This window comes from Balaenoptera physalus (genome assembly GCF_965194825.1).
Source record: "Balaenoptera physalus genome assembly, chromosome: 7".
In the NCBI taxonomy this organism is placed as follows: Eukaryota; Metazoa; Chordata; class Mammalia; order Artiodactyla; family Balaenopteridae; genus Balaenoptera; species Balaenoptera physalus.
In genome coordinates, this window is record NC_138886.1 from 59,710,818 (window position 1) to 59,737,970 (window position 27,153).

At 35.9% G+C, this 27,153-nt stretch overlaps 1 protein-coding gene across 3 annotated transcripts in view; it reads right to left on the bottom strand.

Moving 5' to 3' along the window:
* The window catches only part of PTPRD (protein tyrosine phosphatase receptor type D), a 2,148,784-nt gene that overhangs the window by 1,327,183 nt on the left and 794,448 nt on the right, over positions 1-27,153 (bottom strand). For all 3 annotated transcript variants that reach the window (XM_082470803.1, XM_082470804.1, XM_082470805.1), the window contains one exon: positions 3,478-3,516. The gene's annotated coding sequence lies outside the window, so the exon portion shown is untranslated. The remainder of the gene's footprint in view (positions 1-3,477; positions 3,517-27,153) is intronic.

Here is a 27,153-nt window from a genome sequence, read left to right on the forward strand (position 1 = left end):
TACTCAGTTGAATAATTTATATCATCTGAAAGAAATTCCATGACTAATACTAAGCACATGAATGTAATCTGCAGGTTGCCTGTAATACTATTTAAAAAATCAGGATGGCCAAACCTACATAAAATTTGCATTAAAAAACTGAGAACATGAATGAGTGAATGAAACATCCATTAATCACCATAGTCCAACTACAGAAGGGTTATGTGGGTTTCCACTACGTAGATTCTGTTTTGGTTATTAATGACATGAATATGTATGTATGTGTATAAACATAAATATATATATGATAGATATAGATATGATATAAAAGATAGATATATATTATATAATACATACATGCAAATGTACAACTTGGGCATAGACTGTGACAATTTTCCCACCCTTGGATTTAAAGTAAGCAGGTTTTTCATCTTCTCAAATAACTATAAAGTACAAAAGACTAAATCTCATGTTAACCACTTACGTATTACTTTTCTTAAGGACTGCAAACCAGGGGTGCTACTCCAATATATGTAGAACTGGATATTATTAAAAGCATACTGGGGTAAATGTTCTTCGGGAAGACATCTCAGGGACATCTTTGGCATCCTAGAAACAGACTGAAATCTCAGCATCACGACTAAGTGATTGTAGATGAACTAACTAACCCCTCTGACCCTTAGTCTCCTCAGCTCTGAAATGCTGAACAAAATGCATGCCTCAGAGTATGATTGGAAGGTAGAACTGAGACTACATACATTAAAAAAAGCACCTAGCAAAGCACCTGATACACAGTGAATCCTTAAAAATATTAATTCCCTTCAACTGTACATAATTGTGCATGTGTTATTAGTTTGACCTCTTAAAAGGTCCAAACTCCAGGTGCAGAAAATAAAATTTATGAATTGGAACAGATTGCTGCAATTGCACACACAGATACAAAATTCAGTGACTCATAAGCATTAAACACATTATTTTATGTAAGTGGAAAAATGCTGCAATAAGGCTTTCTGTAAATATTTTCAACTTCAACGTGGACTGTATTAGCTCTTCATATGGAAGTGAATTTTTATTGCTGGCATTTAGTTCCAGAATAAATATTATTTTTTTAAGCTTGAGAATTATATGATAATGAATAGAATATATTTCAATTTCTTTGTAATAGTTGCATATTATCATTTACATTTCAATACTATTCTAGTTTGAATTTTACATTTATTTTCTTTTCACTGAATTGTACTCTAAAAACACAGTTTTCTAGACTGTATCAATATTACCTGAAATAAATTCAGGATTATATATCAATCATCCTCCATGTTCGAGTCATTTTTTTCCTACTAAAACTCATAATTGGATAGAAGCAAACAATATAGAAATTAAGTGTTAGGTTTGAGCTTTATAGTATGGTGCGTACACGTGAGATCCTAAATAAGTTAGTCAATTGAAAATATTTCTTGAGGAACTACTAAACACAGAGCAATATGTAAGGTATGCTGTATAAATGTCACAAGAGGGCATTCCTACCTCATTTAACAAGCTTGCAAAATTGCTAAGTAGAAAATATGCACGCAATACAAGAACCTTAGAACACAAGACAGTACAAGTTAAAGTGCTAAACTTTGTTATCCTGAAAATAAAGAGTTCAGGGAGGTGGGGAATCAAACCACAATATTTAAAGCAATGAAGAATTTCAGGAGAAAATGGGAGCTGGAATTGAACTTGGCCTTGAGAGATGAATAGAATATGGGTGTATAGGCAGACAAGGAAGACCACTCCGTTCACAGAAGTTGACATAATGACGATGGGGGCTATGAGAGGAAAGAACTTAGCTTTGAGTTTCTTGGTATGTGTTCAAGGAAGACTGCTTTTGAATAAGTGTGGCAGAACTCAATTATCATGTATATAACTGATCAGGGGAAAAAATCCTTATAGGCAATATGGCAGAATACAGAAGTGTGAGGATAAGTGCTGTTTTCGATCAATCATCTGTTTTATGAAATGGATTAGAAATGAGATAAATTAGAAGATAAGAAGAATACCCAGAAGATAACTGTGATGATGAGAATTGCAAGAACACACTGTCAGCTTAAATGAATTAGGCAGGTAGAGTTCAGAGAAAAAGGATAATTACAGGAGGCATATCCAGATCCCACATATGCAACTAAGAGAAGGTTTAGGATGGGGAAAACTCCAGGAAACATTGAGATTATGAAATCCTGTATCCCAGTTTTCATCATAATAAATCAAATGCTTAAGCAAAGCTCTCTATTTGCAGAAAGTCCTAAAGGGATAGGAGGTTAACCCTCATCCTCATGAGAATGAATAGTGTCAACTTTGTTACTGTTTGGCAGAAGGTATAGACTGGATATGGCCTGAAGTAGCACAGAAAAGTCATGATAAGATGACCAGAAGATACTAGTTTGGAAACCCTGAGAAGAATTTGGGAGCAACAGGTCATACACAATAACAAAGACACGTGGAACTCTCACCACCCTCCCATTCTATCCTAGGCAATATCCGATTATTAGTAAAGAATGATGTATAACACTGTACTTCTGCAATGCATCTAGTTAAAATTTCATAGTACTCTTGGCTATTATAGAAAGGGTGACTCTAGAAATCAGAAAAGTTGTGGACTCCCATATTATGCAAGAATAAGAATCCAAACCAGAGCATTATTGAGAAAAACTAAATAAGATAAAATATGAGATAAACAATGTTTTATAATCTTGCATACATTCAGAACATAGTAGGAAACCAATACATGAATTTGATTGTGAGCAACATTTCTATAATATTTGGAGGGAAAAAAGAGAGACTGGGTGGAGTGTAAAATGAATATATAAGCTGATGTTTGGGAAAATACAACTTATAGAAAAACTTCTACCTCAAGCAGTCATCTTTTTAACTAAAGAATCTCTCTTCCCCATGCCTATAATATATGTACCAGGCAAATACCATACAAATTTTAAGAGTTTTCATGTTGAAAAATACAGTGCATTCAGTGTATTTCTAGTTCCATAATATGTAAACTATAATATCGACAATGTAGAAATGAAAATCTTTAAAAAAATTCAGCTATCATACTCAGCTCCTCTGTGATTTTTATTTTGTTGTTGCATTTGATCTATTTTAAAAGAAAAATTTTCAAATTGATACTCTCTGCATCTTACCTGAATAATTATTTTTCCTATCTCAGACTGTTTTGGTGGTGATTTTTGTTTCCTTAAGAAACAAATGCTACCCCTCCTTGGAATATTCTCCTGCCCCATGAAGTTGAATCTTCAAGAAGTATCTGGACTTAACAGATCATCCCATATGGGTTAAGATGTAATTGACCTTCTACTATTGGCTTTAGGAGATTCAACCTCAGGGGATGGAAATGAGGGGAGAAATCAGAAAAAGGATTAAGCCTGAGATAGAAAGATAACCTCCCAAAATTTGTGGCAAAAGAAATGAAAATATTGACAGTACTATAGAAAAAAAAAAGTGTCTTACCAGAATTTTGAAGTCACTGGATGATCCACGAGTCCAAGCCTAATTAGAAAAATAGAGAGAAAAAAACCTTACTTTAGTTTTCTTGTTTTAAAAATAGATACACAATTTTTTATAATTCTATAACATTATTACATTTATAAATATTGTAGACTGATGAAAATCCCTTAGGAAACCATTTTTCTAGGTGAAAATATGTTTTTCACTTAAATTGTAGTGTTTATTTAGTCTCATATTGTGCCATTAAATAAACAAAGACAAAGAAAATACAGTCTAGATCTTGAAAATATGTTTCCAACTATTCAGGTGACCATAATTATTCAGTTTAATTCTTTAGATTCTCAAAAGAAGGTAGACTATTACTAAATATACTTGAAATCTCCAAATACTTATTACATGCATTTATTTTTCTTGTGAGCTAGGCAGACCAAAGCTTCATTTTTAAAAACGTTTTACCATTTTTCTGCCTTTGTTGGTATCAGACAGTCATTAGTTTTGACTTTGATTCATTTTTGAAAAGTAAATCCATGTAAGATATTATAATGACAAAAATAAAAGGGTTTTAATTTCCAAATTATATTAAAATGCAACCTCTATGTTTTTAAGGTATTTGAAGTTCAAATGAAAGGCAGTATCTGAACAGCACAAATTCCCAAAAGAAGACCTAGCACCTGCTGTGGGATGCAAAGGTTTTATAAATGTTGTCTTGTGTAAAGGCAATGGCAAACACTGTGAGGCCTTTTGTAAATATGCCTGACTGCCTCTGTGTTTGAGCAGAAATATTGAACTTCTAACCATTATACTATAAAATAAAGGAGATTATTTTTTTTAAACATATGATTATCACCTTTTCCTTTTACCTTGGGAATTAAGTTTGAAATTATATATTGTACAAGTATTGAAAAAACTATCTCTATAAAAGAGAATGAAGAATAACAATAAATATAAAAATTTAACACTATGTGTATACAGTTTTCTGTGTCTATAAATATGTGTCTGCATCTTATTGCCACAGCATTCAAATTAGGTTATCTGGCCAGAATTACATACATAATGCTGGACCACTAATTGGTAACAAATTGGCCAGAACGAATCTATTAAAATTCTTTCTCTAGGGCTTAGAATCATTTGAGAAGACCAGTGGTTCACTTGAGAGGAGCAAGCAGTGGAATTTGTTGTATTATGAGAGAGCCTGGCTTCAAAGGTACAAAGCCTCTGTCTCTGGATTTTAGTTCTTCTCATGAGAGCCATAGAAAATGTTTGGTATTTTTCTTTCCTTTTCACATTTTAGGTTATTTCTTTATTGTGAGTTATAAATCACACAAGAAACTTGCAAAAGTACAAATGTATATAGCTCAATAAATTATCACAAAATGAATGCTCATGTAATCAACACTCAGATCAAGAACTAGAACACAACTAACACATAGAGGCCCACAGCTTGGTCTGTCACTATGTGTGCGTTTGTGTGTATGTGTGTGTGTGTATACACACATGTATATACACAACATACATACACAAACTATATATATGAATGGCATATACACCCACAGTATACACACACATATACATATGTAAATACATATAGTTTAAACTCACTTGATTACTTCTTGTGGGTTATGCTAAAGCACAGGTTCGAATAAAGTGCAAACCAGTTGAGGCAACACAGATGTATATGCCGTGACTGTGGAAATGCAGCACTAATGTCACGCATTCATCATAATTTTGCATGGCATACTGACTATGTGTTGCCAGAGAAGAAAAATCCTTTGGACATGTTATGTAATGTCATTGAACATATTGTGTATTGTAATCACGATAAACTATTATATAAAAACTATATATATGTATTTGTCTGTTTCCAGATTTTTTGTTCATCCTACAGTTTTGCCTTAGTTTTGAACTTTATATAATTGAAATCATACACTGTATTTTCATGTATCTTTAGTTTCTTTCCCTTAACATTTACGTGAGATTCATTCATCTTGTTGCTTGTAACTATAATTATTTTTCATTACTCTATAGAATTCCATTGGATAAATATTACGTGATTTATATATTCAATCCTCTATTGACAGATATGGATTGTTTCTACTTTCTAGTTATCATGAATAATTCTATTATAAGCATCCGTTTATACATGCACACATATTTGTCTTGGCTATTTCCTAGAAGTAATTTACGAGAGTACAGATGTTCTATTTTAGCAGACACTGCTGAATAGTGTATCAAAGTTGCCATTGTTGCACAAATTCACCAGAATATATTTTTATTCTGCTTAGCTTTAGCCGTCAGTTTACTGTGTAGTATATACTTTTAATTGACATTTCTTTATTAATGTGTTTTAGTGCATTTTCATATATTTGTCATATATATATACATAATTCATACAAATATATGTTTTTTCATTTAAGGAGATACTTTTCAATTTTCTTGTCCATTTAATGTAGGTTGTCTTCTCCTTATTAATTTGTAGAAGTGCTTTATATATTCTAGATATGAGTCCTTTGTTGGTTGTGTTTGGTGAAATGTATTTCCCACTCCACAGCTCACCCTTTTACTCACTTATCGTGCCTCTTGTTGCAACTTAATTCTTAGTTTTACAGCAGTCAAATTTAACCATCTCTGTCTTTCTTTTTGTGGCCCATGTATTATACGAAGTGATCATATATACATATTCTTCTCTATCTTCTTCTGAAAGTTTGTTATTGTATGATTCTTCTGCCTCTCGCATCTAATCCAAAAACCTACCCGAAATTAATGTTTTTCTCTGTGTGATTTGTGGTAAAATGTTATTATTTTCCAAATTGACCCAATAAAATTTATTGAAAATACCTTCCTTTTGCCGCTGCTCTGCAATGCTAGTTTAGTCATAAATTAAGTGTCCATAGATACTTGGGTGTTTCTAGATGTCAATGTATCCCATTTAACTATTTGTCTATATCACACGTGTCTATATCATATCTTACCACAACTTGATGTGGATAGAAGAGCAGGCCCCTCTACCTTTTCCTTAAGAGTTTATTGAATATTTAAAAAATATAATCCACATAACATAAAATTCACTGTTTCAAACTGGACAATTTAACGGTTTGTATTATGTTCACAATGTTGTATAAACATCACCATTAATTCCAGAACATCTCCAAAATCTGAAAAGGAAACCCTATACCTATTAGTGATCAATCCCATTTCTCCCTTATCCACTTCCCCTGGCAACCTCTAATCTGCCACTCTGGATTTGCCTATTCTGGACAATTCATACAAATTAATCATACAATTTGTAGACATTTTTGTCTACCTTATTTCACTTAACAAAATGTTTTCAAGGTCCATCTATGTTGTAGCACATAGCAGTATTTCCTACCTTTTTATGGCTGAATAATATTCCACTGAGTGGACACAGTACTTTTTTTAATCTATTCATCAGCAAAGAATAGATTTTGCTTATTTTCACTTTTTTTCTCAATTATGAATAATGTCAGTATGAACATCCGTGGACAGGTTTTGTGTGTGAAAATATGTTTTTAGTCCTCTTGGGCATATATGTAGGAGTAGAATTTCTGAGTCATATGTTAATTCTATGTTTAACTGTTTGAGGAACTGCCAAACTCTATTCCAGAGTGGGTATGCCATTTTACATTCCTACCAGGAATGAATAAATGTTACAATTTCTCCATATCCTCGCCAAGACTTGTCACTTTCCACTCTTAAAAAATATGGCCATTATAGCCAGTGAGTGTGATAGTATCTCATTGTGGTTTTGATTTGCATTTCCCCAATGACTAACGATGGTGAACAATTTTTCATGTGGCTATTGGCCATTTGTCTATCTTCCTTGGAGAAATGTCTACTCTAATCCTTTGTTCATTTTTAGTCGGGTTATCTGTTTACTGTTGAGTTCTCACTATTCTTCTTATATTCTTGATATTAATCCCTTATCAGATATATAATTTGCAAACATTTTCTCCCATTCCATGGATTGCCTTTTAATTTTGTGTTATTTCACAAAAATGCACAATTTTCTATATAGAGGTTTCACACCTTTCAGTAAATTCATTTCTATTTGATATTTTTATATTATTAAACATGGTATTTCTATTTTCTATTTATCACTTGTATGTAGAAATGCAATTGACTTTCTATTGACTTTATATTGAGCAATCTTAATTGACCTGTGTATTCTTTTCAATTTACTATCTGCACTCTCACATTATACACAAACAATGGTTTCATATATTCCACTTAAATCTTTGAACTTTAAAAATGTGCCTCTATACCTGTATGTATGCATGCTTGGGTGTATGCACATCGGCGTGTGTGTGAATGTGTGTGCATTTTGAATCACTGCACTCACTAGGACTACAAGAACAATGAACAGAAGAGCTGCTCCTGGGCACCCTTCTCTTGATCTCAAGGGAAACTTACCATTAAGTCCACTATTTGTTGTAGGTGTTTGGTAGATATTCCTTATCATAATGAGAAAGATTCCCTCTATTTTCAATTTAGTATGAGTTTTAAACAGGAATTTTTATTATTCATCTCATTCATAGGTATGTAATTATTTAGATTGTCTTATTCTTTCTCACATCAGTTTTGTTAAGTTATATTTTAACTAGAAATTTACTTTATGCAAAATTTTATTTTTAAAAAAAGTTATTTCCAACATCCTTTCAACATCTTTTTCGTATCTTCAGGATTTGTAGAAACCTCTATTCCTGATATTATTCTTGACACCTCTCTTTTTTTAACTTGGTCAGTAACATCAATATCTACCACTTTTATTAGTTTATTCAAAGAACCAATTTTAGTTTCGTTAATCCTCTCTATTGTATGTTTGGTACAATGTACAATATTTTTCATGCTATTACCTCCTGATTTTTATTATTTCTCTCCTTCTGTCTTTGGGTTAAATGTGCTGTTTTCCCTCAGTTTCTTGAGATGGATGCTTATAATCGATTTTCTGCCTTATTCTTTTCTTATAAGTGTATTTGAAGTACACTTCACCCTAACATTGGTTTTAGTTTTTTTAATACAGCAGTTTAATTTTTATTCATTTCTAAGTATGTTAAAGTTGATTTTTTACTGAAGAAGTATTCCAAAAATGTATATTTTAATTTTCCTAATATCTGGGGATTTTCTGATTCAAATAACTTGTGCACAAAGCACTTAACTCAACATGATGCCAATCCTCTATAATATATTGAAATTTGCTTTATGATTCAGCATCTGATCAATTTTTATAAATGTTCTGTGTATCCTTGAAAATGATATACATTCTGCACTTAAGTGCATTGTTCTATATACATAAATTATATTAAACATGTTAATCATGTTGTTCATTCAGATACCGGAAGATTCATCTTGTACACACCCACCCACCATGATTTTAAGTTTGTCTTTTCTTCCTTTTAGTTCCATCTTTTAAAAAAAATTCTATATGTTAGGCTACATTAAGAAATACATACAAATTTCTAATTTTTAGATCCTTCTGTTCAATAGAAACTGTTCTTGTGAAGTAGTTCCATTCTATGCCTAATACTACATCTAAGTTTTGTTTGAAATTAATAGAAATGTCCCAGCATTTACATTGACTTTTCTCAAAAGAACAACAAATAATTTTAGTAGAAAGAAATGCATGGTAAAGTAAATATATAGGCTGTCAAATCACTAGTCAGAGTGGCAAGTGCATCCATGGAGAGTCAAAGGAGGATTTAACTGGGGTGAATACATATTCCAATAGGGAAAAGTAGCTTATGCAACAACATGGATGGCAATGAATTCTATGTAGCTAGGGTCTGAGCGTGTGGTGGAAAGAGATATGACCAATATTTGAAGACATGGTTTAAGATCAGATTTGAAGGGCTTGATAACAGCAAGACGTTTATCGTTAGTGAGCAATTTGAAGATAAGGCAGAGAAAATTTTGGAGTAGGGTTCTGATGACCTTAACTAACACAAAGCAATCTGAGGAGGTAGTAGAGAAATATGAAAAGTAAAATTTTAAATGAGCTTTAGAATCCTGTAGCATTTCTTTGTGGGTAGTTCTAATAATCTACTGGACATGCAGATCTGGAGTTCAGGAGAAAGTTATAAACTGGAGCTATAGATTTGGGATTTATCAGTGTTTTAGTGATAAATGAAGCATGGGAGAAAAGGAGGACACAAAAGTGATGATCAATAACGGATACTTAGGGGAACATCAACATTACTGGAATAGGCAGCAAAAATGTAATAAGCAAAATTGGTTGAGAAACTTGATAGACATTTCTCAAGTTTGAAGGAGGAAGGAGCCAAGAACAAATGGCGTCAGCAATGCAAAATGTTCTTCAGAGTGTTCCAAGATGATGACAACAAAATTTTGGCCTTCACTATTGCCTTTAGTAAGAGACATTTAAGCAGAAGATTGAGATTAAAAGTTGAACACTTTGAGTGATAAATGGTAACAAAGAAATATAGTTCATCGAATATAAGATTTTCTCTTTTGAGTTTTGCTGAAAAAGGGAGGGAAAAGGGCAGAATAAAGGTTGGAGGGTGGTGATGGAGTCAAGGAAAGGTAGCTCTTGTTTACATATAAGTTATGTTCAAAATTTTAGGTCATCAGAGAGCCTCACCCATATTCTTAGTCTGCTTTAAAAATATCTGCCCAACTTCTAAGGAAACTGTACTTGTTTCTCCTTTTCTTTTCAGGTAAGTATGTAACACAGAGCTTTCATATTTAGACTACTGGGTTTCCACCATTTGGATGTGTCCCTTAAAAGCATCAACTATTTTCACTCCTTTTATTAGCTTCTTTTGTTCAAGGTATATATGTCAAGTAATTTTCACTGGTACTTGTGGGATTATATTCAACTACATTGCTGAAATTTCAAGTATCCTTTTTATGTTATAAATACTCATTATACAACTATACAGAGACACAAAATCAATTATATTGTTACTATCTTTCTTTAGTTTTTTTCTGATAATTACTGAGCATAATTGTACTTTTGTCTATGCCATTCCAATTATTCCAAATGGTGTCCATTTTGTATACTCTTATTGTAAAAAGTTATCTTTTTCTTTCAGTTAAGCCCTTTAGAACACTCTGTCCCCACGTTTAACTTTCCATCCTCTCTGCACAGTCTCAGGCTCACAGATCCTCAGAGCGTTTTGTTAAATGAATAAGTAAGTATGAATGAAAAAAGTAAACGCACAAATGAATAAAATTGTTTTATGTAAATGGCAAGTCACCTGCCAAATGCATACTTCAGCTCTGTCAGAGGAAAGGAGCCACGTTATAAGGCTAAGGGCACTGACACCAAACAGAGTTTGTGTTTTGATTCTACTGCTTTTGAGTTTTATTAATTTAGATCTAACCTAACCTGCAGTTTACTTACCTATAAACAGAGATTTTCATATGCAATTGTCATAGGATTGTTATAATAATTGTTATTTCTATGAAGATGCCTAAGATAGTTCTTTTGCCTGAGTGAGGGTTCATAAGTATAGATAAACCTGGATCTGAGATGCAGTCTGACCTTCCTAAGAGCCCATTTGTTTTTAGGTACCATAAACAATGATCTATTTTTCAATACCATCTGTGTAGTCAGCTGCTCACCATCCATATCACCTTCCCTATCCAAAGTCATGACCTTTAAGTGGAAGAAGAGATTAATACAACACATATGCTATCCCAACCCCCAAGTCTTAGTGCTTTTTACTCAAAACTTAATTTATATAAAATAAATACATATTTTGGAATTCTTCTGACTGACTAAATTGCCTTGCCAACAATTAAGAGTGGGTTTGATGAGTTCTCTTTAGGTCTCAGTTTTGCCTGGAACTTTTATCCAAGAAGAAAAAACACAGGCTAATGTATGAATAGTCAAATTAATAATTAGAAAAGAGGAGCTTCAAGACGGCGGAAGAGTAAGACGCGGAGATCACCTTCCTCCCCATGGATACATCAGAAATACATCTACATGTGGAGTAACTCCTACAGAACACCTACTGAACGCTGGCAGAAGACCTCAGACTTCCCAAAAGGCAAGAAACTCCCCACGTACCTGGGTAGGGCAAAAGAAAAAAAGAAAAAACCGAGACAAAAGAATAGGGACAGTACCTGCACCAGTGGGAGGGAGCTGTGAAGGAGGAAAGGTTTCCACACACTAGGAAGCCCCTTCGCGGGCGGAGACTGGGGGTGGTGGAGCGGGGAAGCTTCGGAGCCACGGAGGAGAGCGCAGCAACAGGGGTGCAGAGGGCAAAGCGGAGAGATTTCCCGTGCAGAGGAGCATTGCGGACCAGCACTCACCAGCCCGAGAGGCTTGTCTGCTCACCCGCCGGGGCGGGCGGGGGCTGGGAGCTAAGGCTCAGGCTTTGGTCGGACGCAGGGAGAGGGCTGGGGTTGGCGGCGTGAACACAGGCTGAAGGGGCTAGTGCACCACAGCTAGCCGGGAGGGAGTCCGGGAAAAAGTCTGGAGCTGCCGAAGAGGCAAGAGACTTTTTCTTGCCTCTTTGTTCCCTGGTGCGCGAGGAGAGGGGATTAACAGCGCCGCTTAAAGGAGCTCCAGAATGGGCACGAGCCGCAGCTATCAGCGTGGACCCCAGAGATGGGCATGAGACGCTAAGGCTGCTGCTGCCGCCACCAAGAAGCCTGTGTGCGAGCACAGGTCACTCTCCACACCTCCCCTCCAGGGAGCCTGTGCAGCCCGCCACTGCCAGGGTCCCGTGACCCAGGAACAACTTCCCCAGGCGAACGCACGGCGCGCCTCAGGTTGTTGCAACGTCACGCCGGCCTCTGCCGCCGCAGGCTCGCCCCGCCTCCTCCGTACCGCTCCCTCCCCCACCCCCACCCCCCGCCCCGCCTGAGTGAGCCAGAGCCCCCGAAGCAGCTGCTCCTTTAACCCCGTCCTGTCTGAGTGAAGAACGGACGCCCTCAGGCGACCTACACACAGAGGCGGGTCCAAATCCAAAGCTGAACCCCGGGAGCTGTGCAAACAAAGAAGAGAAAGGGAAATTTCTCCCAGCAGCCTCAGAAGCAGCGGATTAAATCTCCACAGTCAATGTGATGTACCTGCATCTGTGGAACACCTGACTAGACAACGAATCATCCCAAATTGAGGAGGTGGACTTCGGGAGCAAAGATATATTATTTTTTCCCCTTTTCCTCTTTTTGTGAGTGTGTATGTGTATGCTTCTGTGTGTGATTTTGTCTATATAACTTTGCTTTCACCATTTGTCCCAGGGTTCTGTCTGTCCGTTTTTTTTTTTTTTCTTTCTTTTTTACTTTTAAAAATTTTTTCTTAATAATTATTTTTTATTTTAATAACTTTATTTTATTTTATCCTCTTTCTTTCTTTCTTTCTATTTTTTCTCCCTTTTATTCTAAGCTGTGTGGATGAAAGGCTCTTGGTGCTCCAGCCAGGCATCAGGGCTGTGCCTCTGAGGTGGGAGAGACAACTTCAGGACACTAGTCCACAAGAGACCTCCCAGCTCCACGTAATATCAAACGGCAAAAATCTCCCAGAGATCCGTCTCAACGCCAAGATCCAGCTTCACTCAACGACCAGCAAGCTACAGTGCTGGACACCCTATGCCAAACAACTAGCAAGACAGGAACACAGCCCCATCCATTAGCAGAGAGGCTGCCTAAAATCATAATAAGGCCACAGACACCCCAAAACACACCACCAGATATGGACCAGCCCACCAGAAAGACAAGATCCAGCCTCATCCACCAGAACACAGGCACTAGTCCCCTCCACCAGGAAGCCTACACAACCCACTGAACCAACCTTAGCCACTGGGGACGGACACCAAAAACAACGGGAACTACGGACCTGCAGCCTGCGAAAAGGAGACCCCAAACACAGTAAGATAAGCAAAATGAGAAGACAGAAAAACACACAGCAGATGAAGGAGCAAGGTAAAAACCCACCAGACCTAACAAATGAAGAGGAAATAGGCAGTCTACTTGAAAAAGAATTCAGAATAATGATAGTAAAGATGATCCAAAATCTTGGAAATAGAATAGAGAAAATACAAGAAACGTTTAACAAGGACCTAGAAGAACTTAAGAGGAAACAAACAATGATGAACAACACAATCAATGAAATTAAAAATTCTCTAGAAGGGATCAATGGCAGAATAACTGAGGCAGAAGAACAGATAAGTGACCTGGAGATAAAATAGTGGAAATAACTACTGCAGAGCAGAATAAAGAATAAAGAATGAAAAGAACTGAGGACAGTCTCAGAGACATCTGGGACAATATTAAATGCATTAACATTCGAATTATAGGGGTCCCAGAAAAAGAAGAGAAAAAGAAAGGGACTGAGAAAATATTTGAAGAGTTTATAGTTGAAAACTTCCCTAATATGGGAAAGGAAATAGTTAATCAAGTCCTGGAAGCATAGAGAGTCCCATACAGGATAAATCCAAGGAGAAACATGCCAAGACACATATTAATCAAACTATCAAAAATTAAATACAAAGAAAATATATTAAAAGCAGCAAGGGAAAAACAACAAATAACACACAAGGGAATCCCCATAAGGTTAAAGGCTGATCATTCAGCAGAAACTCTACAAGCCAGAAAGGAGTGGCAGGACATATTTAAAGCGATGAAGGAGAAAAACCTACAACCAAGATTACTCTACCCAGCAAGGATCTCATTCAGATTTGATGGAGAAATTAAAACCTTTACAGACAAGCAAAAGCTGAGAGAGTTCAGCACCACCAAACCAGCTTTACAACAAATGCTAAAGGAACTTCTCTAGGCAGGAAACACAAGAGAAGGAAAAGACCTACAATAACAAACCCAAAACAATTAAGAAAATGGTAAGAGGAACATATATATCAATAATTACCTTAAATGTAAATGGATTAAATGCTCCCACCAAAAGACACAGACTGGCTGAATGGATACAAAAACAAGACCCGTATATATGCTGTCTACAAGCAACTCTATGGCAATAAAATGGACAACCTGGAAGAAATGGACAGATTCTTAGAAAAGCACAACCTGCCGAGACTGAACCAGGAAGAAATAGAAAATATGAACAGACCAATCACAAGCACTGAAATTGAAACTGTGATTAAAAATCTTCCATCAAACAAAAGCTCAGGACCAGATGGCTTCACAGGCGAATTCTATCAAACATTTAGAGAAGAGCTAACACCTATCCTTCTCAAACTCTTCCAAAGTATAGCAGAGGGAGGAACACTCCCAAACTCATTCTACGAGGCCACCATCACCCTGATACCAAAACCAGACAAAGATGTCACAAAGAAAGAAAACTACAGGCCAATATTACTGATGAACATAGATGCAAAAATCCTCAAATTACTAGCAAACAGAATCCAACAGCACATTAAAAGGATCATACACCATGATCAAGTGGAGTTTATTTGAGGAATGCAAGGATTCTTCAATATACGCAAATCAATCAATGTGATACACCATATTAACAAATTGAAGGAGAAAAACCATATGATCATCTCAATCGATGCAGAGAAAGCTTTCAACAAAATTCAACACCCATTTATGATAAAAAACCCTGCAGAAAGTAGGCACAGAGGGAACTTTCCTCAACATAATAAAGGCCATATATGACAAACCCACAGCCAACATTGTCCTCAATGGTGAAAAACTGAAACCATTTCCACTAAGATCAGGAACAAGACAAGGTTGCCCACTCTCACCACTATTATTCAACATAGTTTTGGAAGTTTTAGTCACAGCAATCAGAGAAGACAAAGAAATAAAAGGAATCCAAATCGGAAAAGGAGAAGTAAAGCTGTCACTGTTTGCAGGTGACATGATACTATACATAGAGAATCCTAAAGATGCTACCAGAAAACTCCTAGAGCTAATCAATGAATTTGGTGAAGTAGCAGGATACAAAATTAATGCACAGAAATCTCTGGCATTCCTATACACTAATGATGAAAAATCTGAAAGTGAAATTATAAAACACTCCCATTTACCATTGCAACAAAAAGAATAAAATATCTAGGAATAAACCTACCTAAGGAGACAAAAGACCTGTATGCAGAAAACTATAAGACACTGATGAAAGAAATTAAAGATGATACAAATAGATGGAGAGATATACCATGTTCTTGGATTGGAAGAATCAACATTGTGAAAATGACTCTATTACCCAAAGCAATCTACAGATTCAATGCAATCCCTATCAAACTACCACTGGCATTTTTCACAGAACTAGAACAAAAAATTTCACAATTTGTATGGAAACACAAAAGACCCCAAATAGCCAAAGCAATCTTGAGAACGAAAAATGGAGCTGGAGGAATCAGGCTCCCTGACTCCAGACTATACTATAAAGCTACAGTAATCAAGACAGTTTGGTACTGGCACAAAAACAGAAACATAGATCAATGGAACAGGATAGAAATCCCAGAGATAAACCCACACACGTATGGTCACCTTATCTTTGATAAAGGAGGCAAGAATATACAGTGGAGAAAAGGCAGCCTCTTCAATAAGTGGTGCTGGGAAAACTAGACAGGTACATGTAAAAGTATGAAATTAGAACACTCTCTAACACCATACACAAAAATAAACTCAAAATGGATTAAAGACCTAAATGTAAGGCCAGACACTATCAAACTCTTAGAGGAAAACATAGGCAGAACACTCTATGACATAAATAACAGCAAGATCCTTTTTGACCCACCTCCTAGAGAAATGGAAATAAAAACAAAAATAAACAAATGGGACCTAATGAAATTTAAAAGCTTTTGCACAGCAAAGGAAACCATAAACAAGACCAAAAGACAACCCTCAGAATGGGAGAAAATATTTGCAAATGAAGCAACTGACAAAGGCTTAATCTCCAAAATACACAAGCAGCTAATGCTGCTCAATATCAAAAAAACAACTCAATCCAAAAATGGGCAGAAGACCTAAATAGACATTTCTCCAAAGAAGATATACAGATTGCCAACAAACACATGAAAGAATGCTCAACATCATTAATCATTAGAGAAATGCAAATCAAAACTACAATGAGATATCATCTCACACTGGTCAGACTGGCCATCATCAAAAAAATCTAGAAACAATAAATGCTGGAGAGGGTGTGGAGAAAAGGGAACCCTCTTGCACTGTTGGTGGGAATGTAAATTGATACAGCCACTATGGAGAACAGTACGGAGGTTCCTTAAAAAACTAAAAATAGAACTACCATACAACTGAGCAATCCTACTACTGGGCATATACCCTGAGAAAACCATAATTCAAAAAGAGTCATGTACCACAATGTTCATTGCAGCACTATTTACAATAGCCAGGACATGGAAGCAACCTAAGTGTCCATCGACAGATGAATGGATAAAGAAGATGTGGCACATATATACAATGGACTATTACTCAGCCATAAAAAGAAACGAAATTGAGTTATTTGTAGTGAGGTGGATGGACCTAGAGTCTGTCATACAGAGTGAAGTCAGTCAGAAAGAGAAAAACAAATACCGTATGCTAACACATATATATGGAATCTAAGAGAGAGAAGGAAAAAAAAAGAAGGTCATGAAGAACCTAGGGGTAAGACGGGAATAAAGACACAGACCTACTAGAGAATGGACTTGAGGATATGGGGAGGGGGAAGGGTAAGCTGTGACAAAGTGAGAGAGTGGCATGGACATATATACACTATCAAATGTAAAACAGATAGCTAGTGGGAAGCAGCCGCACAGCACAGGGAGATCAGCTTGGTGGTTTGTGACCACCTAGAGGGGTGGGATAGGGAGGGTGGGAGGGAGGGAGACGCAAGCGGGAAGAGATATGGGAACATATGTATACATATAACTGATTCACTTTGTTATAAAGCAGAAACTAACACACCATTGTAAAGCAATTATACTCCAATAAAGATGTTTAAAAAATTAATAATTAATATCCTCCTATTTTTATTGTTTATATGTCCTTCATAATTTATCTGATTGGGCAGTATCTTGATGGGGTCATGCTACTTAAACTTCTATATGCATTTCTTTGACTTAGTAGATAACAGAAAAAATTTGAAGCTTTAAGAATTCTGCACATATAGTACTGATTTCTATCATTCTCAAGTTAAATTTTAACTCAGTTGGGTGACTTAATTCCATCTTCCAAATTATTGCACTCCTCAAGTAATAATTTATGATGAATTATAAAGGAGATTCATGGAATTATTTTTATCTGATGGAAGAATGCTTTTTACCTTTTTTTTTTTTTTTTAAGGGAAACTATAGTTGTTTTTAGAAGTAGAAAGCAGGGCAGATGGATTGGAGGCAAAAGATTCTATTAAACACATGTATGTTCTGTAGACCTTGAATGTAGATGTTAAAGGTTAGATAAGTTTTATCAACTTTATTAATTATTTAAAACTCTACAAGACTGAGTTCAAAGAATTGATGATGAGTTGACATATTTACATTATTTTAGTTTAGCTTAAATGGCTCTAATTGATTAAATATAGGTTACCTACTATAATATACAAAACCTTTTCTATTACAGCAGTGACTTCACTAGTGATATAAACTGACACTTTCTTAATTTTGCTTTGAAGAAAGGTGTTTCTTTCAAAGGTATTTTATGAAAAAATATATTTATTGCTGTATCCCTCCTCTTAGTATCCACGATGCACGTTAGCAAATGAAGAACTATTAGATGCATTTAAGAGGGAGAGATTTAATTTGGCTTAAGATGCCTTACACCAAATTTCATCAAACTCACTTAAACCATGGAAAGGGTTTTTTTTTTGTTTTTTTTTCATATAAATCTTATAGCTCTGTGAATCAAAGTTGCTCACACTGAATGTGAATATGACTAGCTGTAATATTAAATGTAGTTTGATGTAGGAATAATTAATTCCACCATATTTCAAAAACCTCTACTTTTTTTCCTTTTATCTTGTTACAATAATATCTATATATTCACTCACCCATTCAGAAAAAAATTTATGAATCATAAACAAATATGACTGAGACTCAGTTTCTGCTTTTAAAAGGGTCATGTTAGCACAAACTGCGGTAAACAAATAATTGCCAGCTATGGTAAATGTTATAAGTATTTGTACATAGAACCACAAACTGATTACACAAACGTGCTTTGAGATTCTAATGATATAGATACAATTCTCCAAATTGTCAAAATCAATACCTTTTCAGGGCTCATACGGCTACTGTTTGCCTACTCCTTTTGCTCAGAGGGATCAATGAGAGCAATACCTTAATTTCTCCCCCTGATCTTGACAATCCTAAAGACTAAGCAACTGAGTGGAAGAACTAGAGGAGTTTTATCATGGATGAATTTCACTTAGATCCTACATACTTTTTGTAAAAATCAGTTTCAGTCTCCCACTAGAAGGCCAATTGCATTCATTTTGTCTGTCCTATTTACTACTGCACACCTGTGCCTAGAATCTAGAGTTTAACACTTGGAAGGTACTACATAAGTGTTTGTTGAATCAACTGCTTTTTTCAGGCTGAGTTTTTGGTATTCACGGTACCAGTGATGTCAGCTCATGAACCCATCACCTTTATACTTCAGGCACTTCATTTCTCAAAATTCCAACTTTAACCACAATACCATGGGAGAGAGGTAACCTCTCCAAACAAGTCCCCTCATGGTAACAACTACAGAAACCCTATCACACTTTCTAACCTAGAAGGATGGGTAGAACCAGTTAGAAATGTCTCATAACAAGATCCTTCATCCCCATCAGACTCAGAAGAAGTTCCCAAGTTTAATAATTTTGCAGATAAGCTGATTCTTGGCTATTTAAGCTCTGCTGAAGCACTAAGCCAGAAATACCATTTTCTGGGACCTAAATCTCTGATTCTGACACGTTTAGTATCCCGTTGTTCCCAGTCTGTTTCTTCATTACCAAATACTCTAATGATCTACTCTACTTGCCAGCCCCTACCCTGTGTTTAATTCTAATTGGTGAAGATGCCATAATAAATCCCTTAAGCTTTTATTTGTATGGCAAGTTTCACTAGGAGACTCCATCTCCTGCTAGTTTTTCATCTTTCTGCCGGCTGGCTGATCTGCTCCTGCATGTCTCTATAGCACCTAGAGACCTGTTAAAGCCTCATATTTGGATCTCCAGAGTGGATTCCACCTGCTTGAAATCATGCTTTATAAAGGAATAATATGAAAAAATAAACAAATAAATAAAAGAATAATATGGAAAACCCTATTAGTGTGTTTATTTGTTTTACATATTTAATTGAGAATACATTTTGAAAACAAATATCCCTTTTTTTACCCCTATGTGGAGTAGTTTCTTGGAAACAGAATGCTCTTTATTTCTACATAATAAAGTATAAAAGCAGGTGTTTGGGGAAACTAGATACATGGAGAAAAGTCACTGAAGTTCTTGGTGTTCACAGCTAGTCCTGTAGATAGTGTTATACAAAGTGATTCATAAATACCTAAATGAGCTACAAACAATTTTCAGTTAGTTGGTGTTCATGGTGACTCAGATGGCAGGTGATGAAGCATGGAAATTGTTTCAAAGAATACATTTCCAACATAAACGTACTGTTTTCTTGAGTGATTCCCGAGGAGATAATTTTTTAGTTCCTGTTGGAATAGTTGGTTCTGTAAACAGAATCAGTTCTATTTGCTGTGATTTCTCCTTGTTCATGGTAGATTTTAAAAAATGTAGAAAGATATCAGACCAATCATTTTAATATTACATAAGTTTAAGGTACACAGCATTATAGTTCAAGATCTGTATACACTACAGAATGATCACCACTACAAGCCTCGTTACCATCCATCACCATACCTTCACCCATCTCACCGTGCCCACACCCCCTAAATCCCTTCCCCTTTGGTAACCATCAGTCTGTTCTCTGTATCTATGAATTTGTTTTTGTTTTGTTTGTTTCTTTTGTTTTTTATAGATTCCACATATGAGTGAAATCATCACACCAGTCTTGAGAGAGGAAAAAACAACAACTGCATTTTGCTTTCTTAATGTCCTTTATTTTGCCATGCTTAAGTTTGGGAATTAGGTTGTCCTGGATTGTAAGAAGCAGTTTAAAACAAGGAAATGTGATCCTGCTTCACAGGTTTCAAACTGCTGCCACTATTTTGAAGAGTGACTTCAGGAACTAGATTTTATGATAACTGCATCCAAATGATGGAACTTTCATCAAAGAATGGGGTACATTTTTATTTGTCTGTTATTTGACACATATGTAAGGCTCACTATGGACCAGGCCCTGCTCTGCTACACATATTAATTCACTGGGGACTTAAAATAGCCTTAGCAGGTACATGTTATCATCACCATCTCCATTTCATAGAAAGGACACAAAAGCACGGGGATGAACAACCTACTCCTGGTCACACAGCTAGTAAGCAACAAAGCCAGGATTTGAACCCCAGCAGTGTAGGTCCACAGTCTGTGTCCTTAACCATTTTATCATACTGTTCCTCAAGTGGCCTAATTAAAAGTAACAAATGAAATATTGTACCATATGCCAAAGATGGGAATAAGTCACAGAGAAAGCAAGTTTCAGCAACATCACCACGACAAAGCCTGCACAAGTATCTCCTTGTCAGATGACCAGTGCCCCTCTCCCTTATCAAAGATTAATACGTTGACTAGCATTATAACTTACAACTGGATACCCAAACAGAGAACAGAGCTTCCCTTCAAAGTCTCTCTATCACCTGGCAAAAATCACACAGTGATTAAAACTTGTATTCTGACGTCAGCCAGACTGGGTTTTGGATCTTAACTCTTAATCTTACTATCGCTGAGCAAGTTATTTATTCCTTGAAATATTTAATATTCACTACAACCTAATTAAGAAGGTACTATCCTTATATCCATTTATACACAACAAAACTGAGTCACAGAAAGTTTTAGTAACTTGCCCAAGGTCACACAGCAATGATGGCAGTCTTGTTTCCTACCCAGGCAGTCTGGCACCAGAGTGCAAGCTCATTGAGTCACATTGAGAATTAAATGAGAAGCACCTTCTCTGACATCCCTCAGTCAATTCTTTATTTTGTTTTTGAAGCATCTGTACGTCTCCTTCTGAGCACCTGCAATACTTAGGTAATACTTTATTTTGTTGTAAAGAGATTTTATAAAAATCTGTCTTCCACTGTGACCTAACATGTTGAAAACAGAGACATTGTTGATTTGACTCACTGAATAACTAAAGATAATGCCTTACACCCATTAGGTCATTCAGCACGTCGAATGAAAGGATTAAAGAGTAAATTTATCAATAAATGATAGCCTGAAGTGCTTGGCAATTAGTAAGTGCTCAATAAATAGCTATTATTAAGACTATAAACTGGAACATAATTAATTCATCATACAGCTTTTATGTGAGATCTCCAGCAACTTTAATGATAACCAAAAATTTGGAAACTGTAAATATATGCTTGAAAATATCATTTGCATGTAGTTTCAATGCAGCACTGGCACATTATCAATATATTAGAAATCAATTAAAAAAAATTCCTTTGAAGCTGATTCCCATGATAACAAGCTAAATAATAGCTATGTAGAATAAATAAATGGTTTTGATTAAAACGTTTTTTTATGTCCAAAGACAAGTGTATTGGTAAAACATAGTTAACATGAAAAATACTTAATTCTTATAAATTAAAATATGGAACTATTTAACCAAAATAAAGTACAGTTGATCCTGGAACAACACAGGTTTGAACTGTAGGGGTCCACTTACATGCATCTTTTTCACTAACTACGTACTACACGACCCACATGGTTGGTTGAATCCGCAGATGCGGAACCGTGTATAGGAAGGACCTACTGCAAAGTTACAGGCAGCTTTCAGACTGCGGTTTGGTGCCTTAAGTCCCTCATTGTTCAAGGGCCAACTGTAGACTCAGACTAAAATGCAGACATTGGGAAGGAACCAAAGTTCATCATAACTGTACTTTTTCTTCAATAATTATGTTAACTAGCTATAGATTGAGTGGCTATGTCTTAGATGCAGCGTGGGAATAAAATAGCTTTATGTCTTGTGCTATGCTAAATATAAACTTTTTTTAAGGATGAATTCAGTAATTCTATTACTTTTGTTCATGAGCTGTTTCCTAGAACTAAAATCAATCCCACCTGGAGAGAGAAGTAGAGCAAAAACAAAACAAAAAAATTCCTTTCTATTTCTTCCACAAAATGACTCACAAAATGAGATCAGAATTTGGAAAACATCACTCCATTCCATTTCTCTTTCTTCAATCACCATCACTACCCAAATAATTTTGGCTGAATCTAGCTTCCTGGACAATCTCTGGATAAAAAGCTATATGGTCATGGAGAATGCACACAGACAGCAAGATGATGTAACTCAGCCCACTAAAAATGGATACCCTTTAGCTAGAGGTCATTCTTTTAATTTCCAGGACAAATAACTATTTGTATATACCAGGACAAATTACTATTTCCTTCAGCAGTACCGCCATGATTTGTACTAATTTACATATCACAACACTTCTCAGAAGGTTTTAGCTGTTTCATTCTCCTGCACAAACTTTCTGCAGATTCTAAACGCAAGAGCAGAGTATCCCTTTTATTGCTCATAATCCTTCCACAGTCTATGTGACCTTACATGGTCTGGCCCTTTGCCTACCTTTATAACCTCAATTTCTTTCCCATCTTTGTACTCTAGCATATGGACCTTTTTTCCCATTTCTAAAATTCACTGTGTTCCGTCACCTCCACAATGCCTTTGCATATGGTGTGGTGAGACAGGAGTAATGTATTGAGTCCAGGTCTGAATTACATACTCAGCAGGAGTTTATATCCTGGGCAAGACTATTCAATGTTAGGAGATGAAGTTATACAAGATGTGTTCGAAAAGTACTTCCTTTTGACAGATGCAGTACTCATTTCTTTTTTTAACTGTCATAAGACACAATCTAGAGAAGTATACTGCCAAAACAAATGCCTGGACCACAAAGCAAAGTGGAAGAACAAAGAAACGGAATATTCTGAAACTGCAAACAGTACCAGTTCTAGATGCGTTAGAAAAGTTGAACAGTTAAAAACTCAGCTGAGCCTCCTAGAAACCTGTAAAAGAACAGCAGCAGGAAATTGAACATGAGCGACATCTCCATTGCTACAGAGAAAAGTATTACAGAAATAAAGAAGTTTCTGATGTTTCTAAAGGTGTAGATGTTTTATCAAGGCTTGGAAAAAAGGGAGGGACCACTCCGGGGAGTAGTTCCTGATAGAGGTATCGGGCCTCACCTGACCAACCTGGGAATACAAGCTTCAGGACTATCAATAGTTTCAGATCAAGCTGATTTTCCAGATCAAACACGTGTGAGGTTAAACAATGAACTCTCCCAAGAAAGCATGTTACATAGGCTTAAGTATTTCCATATCTAGAGTTAGGGGTAGCATTTGGCACACAGGACAAAACAGTATTCCTGCTCACAAGAAAGTGTGTGAGCTATGTCATAAGACAGAAACAAAATTCATTACAGCATCAGGGCTCCAGAGATCCAGGGCTCAAATAAGAAATGGAAATTAAAAGGTTTTGAATATATCATTTGGGAAAGAAAGTCACTTCAGTTTATACCTAATGAGTGAGTCTGTCATCTTTACAAGATTGTAAACTTAGCAAGATGGCCGGAAAATTTCAAATGACACTCTCTGGGAAAGGATCGTATGTGCAGGTAGATTTCCTCCATGGTCAATGTAGTGCCATGATTAGGTTAATGACAGAAGTGATCCTGTAGGAGTTCACAGGTTTTGGAAACCAGAGAGCTGACTGACATCTTAGCAAGTCTGATTGAAGTAAGATTTTCGTGTAATACCTTCCTTCCACCAGTCACCACTAAATATCTGATTCACTGCTATAGGATATAGGTCTCATGTTTTCTAAATTTGGTAAATATAAAGCCTGTGCTATAATCATCTACTCACTCACTGTAGTTTTTAAAAACTGAGAATGCACACTAAAGGAATCCTTGAATATTTCCATGAATGTTCATTCACATCAGCACTGTTCTTTGTATCAGGAACAGTAAAAAAGGGACAACGAGCCATTGGAAGTAATACATTGTGGTGTAAGCGATCAATGAACTCTGGCTACGTGCATTAATGTAGATGATTCAGAACCAATGGTAGCAAAAGAAAAAAGAATATTATGGCCAGCATGATTTGATGTGTTTAAAGTTCGAAAACACGCAAAACTAACTGCGAGGGATATGAACTCAATAAAAACTACAGAGAAAATCAGGATGGTGGTTACCTGAGTGTGGAGGAGTATATATGAAGTGCTGAAAGAACTAGAAGCAATTTTATTTAATGACAGCTGCTGAGGTCACCTGCACTACTCAGAAATCAGAACAGTTACCACTGACTCACTGGCTAAGCAAACAAATTCATTTTGGACATTAGATTAAGAATTTTGGCTTTTGATTTACTTGGAGCTTTACATCACAAGGTGATGCAATTAGGGAACTTTAGTCAATCTCTGGGAATTTAATAATGGAAGAATTATACTGTCTATATTTGAGGCTATGTCAGAAACATTATATGATTGCACACTGATATTTATTGTGTAATATTTTAATCTATAATTAAAAACATGGCTGGCAATAATTTGAGATGAGGGAAATTAGTAGTGTCAGGAAGCCCAACAAGTTGAGAGAACCCTAGATGGAGGATGTTGGGTAAAAATCTTCCTTCGTTTTCGTGAGGGTATCCATTAGAGCAAGCCACCTGGCCTTCTCCCAACTCCTCTCATGCCAAAGGTTGTCAGAAGGTATTGAGCACATCTAGCTCAGCCCCCTGTGGGCTGTAGCTTCTCTCAGTGCTTGTTGGTCCTCACATCTCAGTCAATTTCTTTGATTTCATGTGATAAGCTTAGAGGGGACAACTCGGTCCTACCAGGAATGCCTTCACTTGTTCAGTTGTGCCAATACCTAAGTTGGAAAGTCTGCTTAAATCAGTGATGGGGTATTAAGTTATTTGCCTAAACTTTTAAAAATACATTTTCCCATCATCTTTAGAATAAAACTGGCTATTTGACCTCTATTTCTCTGCCTCCTGGGTCTTAATTCCGAATTGATTCTCAGCTCAGGAGGGGAAGAACAGGGTATTATTTATTGATCCCCTAAACCCTAACAGCAGTGAATATAATAAAAAACTGGATGGCATCATCAAATATTTATTATTATCAGATCAATCATTGTTTAACAGTCTTAATTCAAGACTCCATAACAAGACAATATTCTATATAAAATCCACAGAGTGTACACACCCCAGGGTCAGTGGAGGAAGTATGCCTTTTTAATAATAAATCAGTTTTGTGTGTTCTAATTTTTTTTTTTTTTTTGAGGAAGGAAGGCTCCAGGAAGGGATTTATATTAAAAATCTGGCAGATCATTTGGAAACCTCATAGACAGAAGGTAGGAATACAGTAATTAGGACAGCTCTCACTTAGGAACACTTCCTGCCTCTGTTCCCCTTCATCTGAAAGGAAGGAAGGAAGAAATGAAAAAAAAAAAAAGAAAAGAAAAAGAAGTTGAATTCACTTAAAGTTGGATTCAGCCAAACTCACTTCAAATAACCAGCCATCTTTTCTTAGTACCTAAATAAAATAAGGGATGCTCATATGTTAATTGATGTTTGTGAAATTACTTATACAGCACTTCATAAGAAATAGCTATGTGATTTTGGAAAAGAGTATTTCAACTGATAACAACTGAAAACATTAACTTTTGTGTGATTAATGTAAATCTGTTTTACTTAACATTACCCCTGGTTTATCAACCATTACTAATACAAATTGCAAAGGTTTTACCATTATATCAACTTCTTTATTCATGTCCCCAATGCATATCCTAAATGTGATCAAAGGTCATGATTATTTAGATGTTTAAATTTATTCTAACAATTGTATATTCCAAGTACCTATCACTGAAATGCTCATAAACAAAATAATGTTAATGGCACTCAGAAAAAAACTCTTTTTGCTCTTCTTCAATTTTAAAGCAAACCAAAATATGGCCGGAAATAAACAGATTAAACTTCTAATCTATAGTACCAATGCAAAGGAAAATAGACTCCCTGGCTAACGAATTCACAAACCAAGATGGCTCTACCATAAACTCTCTTTGCTGAGAACTACTTATTCCTTTCTTTGTCCCAGACCTACATCAAGATTTCCACTTGTTTCACAGTAACCAGTTGGAGTGTTCTTTAAAGCAGAGTGAACATTATAGATTTCATTAAACTGTAAATGGCTAATGTCCCTTAACTTCCCACAGAGAATTGTATTTTTTTAAAAATCTATGTTTATTAATGTAAGTAATTCCCCCTTTAGCATAATATTAGGCATCTTGAAAAAGTGACATTTCCAACCACTGCCAGGATATCTTGTGAGGAAGTATCATTTTTATGAAACTATTGGAATAATAAAGGTTATTCATTGGAAGAACCCAGATATTCCAGGGGCTCAATGACCTAATGGAAAATTTCCTATTTACCCCAGTTTCCAAATTTAGATCCTCCCTCCCATCCTGAAGCCCATCTCCTTCCTCCAAAGGCCCAAGATTCTGCCTTATTCATTTCTGTATGGGATACTAAATAGAGGTGCTCAAGGCAGAGACAGATTAACGGGCAGCCAGTCAGTTTCACAAACACCAATTGTTTAAAAACATTAAAGCATAATTGGG